Raw genomic sequence first — 4407 nt, 5'->3', positions numbered from 1 at the left:
TCCAGCTTGAGTGGCTGTTAATGCTGGATTCGCAAAATAAATTTTCCTTGATTTTTTTTTTTTTTTTTATTAGCGGAATATGAAAACAGGCAATAAATTTACAGAAAGCAGGACTGGCACAATTGGTACATAGCATCATGCTGCAGCTTTTTGGAAATGAATATAAACTCTTTTTTTTTTTTCTTCTTTTACCTACCAGAATAAATAAATATGATACACATTTGAGTTCCTCGATGGTGAATTCTAAAGCACAAGGTCTTACACTACAGCTCAATTTTACAGCGGTCTGTACAGTGTATTACTTTGATTTCCTTTTTTTGTTCTCCTTTAAAAGCCTTTGTTCCTTTGCAAGATAGGTTTGACACACAAACACGGTTACACTTTGGAGCTAACTGTACGCCTTGGGTCAGAAAAAAGAAAATAATTGATTGCCTCCTGGCATGAGAAAATAAACCAAAAAGTTATTTTCCATTGCACGGACACATCTGAACTTCTCTGGTATGAGATGGCGCTGCTCAATTGCTAGAGCAGTTAGAAAAGGCTTTGGCCATTCGTAGGGCACCAGATGCACTATTTAATTCACTATAGGTTTAATCTGTATCTTTCTCAGACAGCTTTTGCGGAGGGCTTTCATCTTGGAGCCCAGACTATTAAAAAAAAATAAGTTGTATGCTTTTGTCGGTATGTGACAAATCTTACATTCTTTACAAATTAATTCTGGGGCTAAATTTTGTCCTTAGCTGTGGCATCGCTCCACCAAAATCAGTGCAATTATTCCACTATGGCATCACAGCAGTTCAGAGCGGTGGTGGGGTCTGCTGAGTGCTCTTATGAGTGCTGGTACTAACGAGAGCCTTCCTTAATGAGAGGCACCCATACACAGAAGAGGTGACGTTAGCATCTCAGATTTTGCACCTCTTCCCCAGGCAGCCTGAGAAAGCAGTGGCCAACAGGGATGCTGCTGTCTGTGCAGCTGGGAACGAAACAACGCATCCGCAAAGTCTGTGGAAAACAGAGGACGTTAATCATTACCGGGCTGTTTTGTAACAGGGTGGGAAAGTCGCACACACACATCAGAGCGGGGGATTTTTTGTTTGTTTGATCTTGCTTCGCTGGAAATTTGTTTGTTTGTTGGGGCTTTTTTTTGATTGTTTGTTTGTGTGTTGCACCGATCTTTTCTTATCCCTCTGCTACAGATTTGGACTGAGAGCGGACCTCCTCAGAGAAATAGCTTTTTTTTCACTCGATAGAAAACACAGGAGATGTATTGTGTTGCTCTAGAACAGATCATAAAAAATCAGCAAGGGGCACATGGAGGGGTAAGGAGGGAGGAAAAGAAAAATCAACACGGCTTGTAAAAACCAGCAGGAAATTCTGTAATTTACTTTTTTCAAGCTTAATTGAGTTATGTTTCATAGCTACTGTAATTAAACTAATAGAATATGTTGGATTTGAATTTGCATTTCCTTTCTACAGAGGTTTATTTAATGCTTTACGTATGAACTCTTCAGAAGTGTCCTGGAGTTGCTCAAAATTGTCGTGTCAGTGGAAGTACCATCCGTGGCACATGGGGACAGAAGTAGCTCCACTTCCCTCCTCTGTATCCACCCTCTTTGGCGCTTCTTCAGCCAAGATGAACATCTCTTTGTCTGGCTGAGGTGGCAATAGAAACCTAGAGCTGGTAAAAATTATTCATGTGGTGAAATACCTAAATGAGAAATGAGATGTGCTTGCTGATGGTTATTTTCATGTTTGGCAGCATTTTTGTGTTTCCTACAGATCAAATGATGGGTTTTGGTGGGGAAAATACAGGCAAAACTTCTCTCTTTCTCTTCATTACCCTATTCACCATCAAGGATATTTCCATTTGTTTGCCAAAAAATAAAAAATAAAAAAAAAGGGAAAAAAGAGGTTCTCTTTCTGCCTCCCAGCATCACTACTGGATCTTTTCTCACTGGTAGTATTTAGTATTTCTCCTATGCTGTTTAAGTACCTCCTTTATTTAATTAATACCTATCAGACTTCTCTTGCCGAGTAGAAGAAATTTCACTGCAAACTCTTACCCTGAATATTGTGACCTCTTTTCTCCTGGTCCCTGATCCTGCAAGCACTGTAGCTAAAACCTTTAAAAATTCGATAAATAGGGTTTGGAGCCGTAGCTGGTTCACCAAGGAGGGGCAACGTAAGAAGAGCCGTAAGAAGGGGGAAAGATCAGAACAGGAAACCTCCAGATAAATAACCTGTTTCAAAACCAGAAATAGGGAGATTTTTTCCAGTCTGTCCATCACTGTCTCTCCATCACCTAAAAAAAGGAGCAGCCGTGCCCTTTCCCCAGCCCCCGTGCCATGCTGTGAATTTATTTGGCATTACTGTCATGCTTTAACAAATCGACTTGATCGTCTGCAGTACCCAACATAACATGTTGCTTCTCTTCTTGCATTTATCTCCCTGCCCCCCCCCAAATAGTTCATCTGTCTGACGGGGTAGGATCTTTGGGTTACACTCCAGACATTTTATGCCTGTGGTGGAAGAAACTGCGTTATATCCAACTGCAATACTTATTAAAATGCATCAGATCTCTGCCTGGACAGTGAGGGGAGGGGAACCTCAGTCCATTTTGTTTCTGAGACTCCGCTAACAACCTCATTTTCCTAAATCGCTGGGGCTGGTGGAAGGAAAGGGAACAAATAGACCTCACTTTCTCCATCACAAATCAGCGGGGATTTGCAGGAGTTCTTCCCACCCCAAAAAATACTCAGGTTTGTAAAGTTCAAAGAGGAATGATGCAGAATCACTCCCTTTGTTCTTCCCACTACATACACAGACTTGAATTGGATGGGGAGTTTGTCCCTCTGTTTTTTTGGATTCTTTTACTTTCTTTTTGTCAGAAAAATCCCAAAAGCCCAGAAGCATTAAAACAATTTGAAGGAAAGAGTAATTTCTGACAGATAATTAATTATTAAACTTTTGTAAGATGGAAACCTAAATTCTTGCTTTTTTACATTTCTGAATCAATTTTGGATTTACATGTCAGCATACGCCCATTGAGGATGTTTAATTTTGACCATAAGAAGATAAACCCCAAACTTGGCATAAAATACTTCAGGGGCTCATATATATTCAAGGCAATATAATTTTTCTTTTGTTTATTTTTAAATTTTAGATATTTTCATCCAGATTCAGAATGGGAGAAATAATCTCCGTGTAAGAAATATTCTCGTGCCCTGGTCCAGGACCAGCTACACCTCGGTCAGCTGCTGCACCATGCAGAGGCAGATGAGGACGATACTGAACAGAAATCCCTTGGGACTGATGGAGATCCAGATGTCTCCTCTCCCAGTTTGCTTTCTGGTCTGTGCTGGCCTCATCCCGATGTCCCGTGCCAGATGCTCCATCTGGGAAGTTCCCGGTAGCTGCTCCAAGCCCCCTGTGAGGATGTCAGTGACACCACGGGGGATAAAAAGAGTCAGGCACCAGGGCTGGTCAAGATGTGTAAAGGTGGTGAATGTTAAAATGAATTTTTGCACCGAGGCACGGGGAGGATTTTCCCTCCATGGCTCGGTGGGGAAGGTCTCCTCTCCCTCTGGAGCATCACAGCAAATCTAGCGCTGGATCGAGCGAGCTTATCTCCTGCGCTCCCTGTCCCCACCTTGCATAAGCAAGGCATAAATCCTCGTGTTTTGACCTTCCTCTGGCGGATGCTGTGGTATCCATCGCGACCTATGGTAGGTCTGTATCTGCCCCGATCCAAGCCAACGTTGTCCTTTCCAGCCCTGTGGTACCCAGGCAGAGAAGAGACTCACGTCTTACCTGGGGTGACACAAGAATGACTACAACCCTCTGTTCTCTGCCTGAAAAACCCACTGACATGAGTTGCAGTTTCATTGGCATTTTCTTAAAGAAGAGCTCAAGTCCAGATCTGGTCTCGCCGCCAATTACCACCCTTGTTTGCTTCATCAGCTCAGTCTAGACTGGCACCAGAGAACGATATCAGAAGGGCTGTTAATTAAATTTGCAGTTGCTCTGCTCTGGCAAAGCAACTCCATAGCCTATAGGTGTGCTGAGGTTAGCAGGAGGCAGAAAAAACAAAGGTGAATATAGCTTTTTGAGGAAGGGGGAGGAGGAGAAAAATTAAAGCTTTGTTCTGGTGTTTCTGGTTTGGGTGACAAACTACAAAAAATGAAAGCTGGGACTTTCAAAGGACCTTTTTTGGAGACAGTAAAAGCACTTTGGTGGTTTTAATTTAATCAGATTCCTTTGAAAGCGGCAGCCAAAAATCTACTTCCTATGAATACATTTGGTTTTGGCAAAGTGGAGGATTCTGCTGGTCACGGGGGCTGATTTGACAAAGTCAGGAAAACTAAAGCAAGAGAGAAAACCCTGAAACTGAAGTGTTTGGCACAGCAG

The sequence above is a fragment of the Charadrius vociferus genome, unplaced genomic scaffold (genome assembly GCF_000708025.1).
Source record: "Charadrius vociferus isolate BGI_N301 unplaced genomic scaffold, ASM70802v2 scaffold163, whole genome shotgun sequence".
Classification (NCBI taxonomy): domain Eukaryota; kingdom Metazoa; phylum Chordata; class Aves; order Charadriiformes; family Charadriidae; genus Charadrius; species Charadrius vociferus.
The sequence above is the reverse complement of the archived record's forward strand: the minus strand, read 5'-3'. Positions refer to the sequence as shown.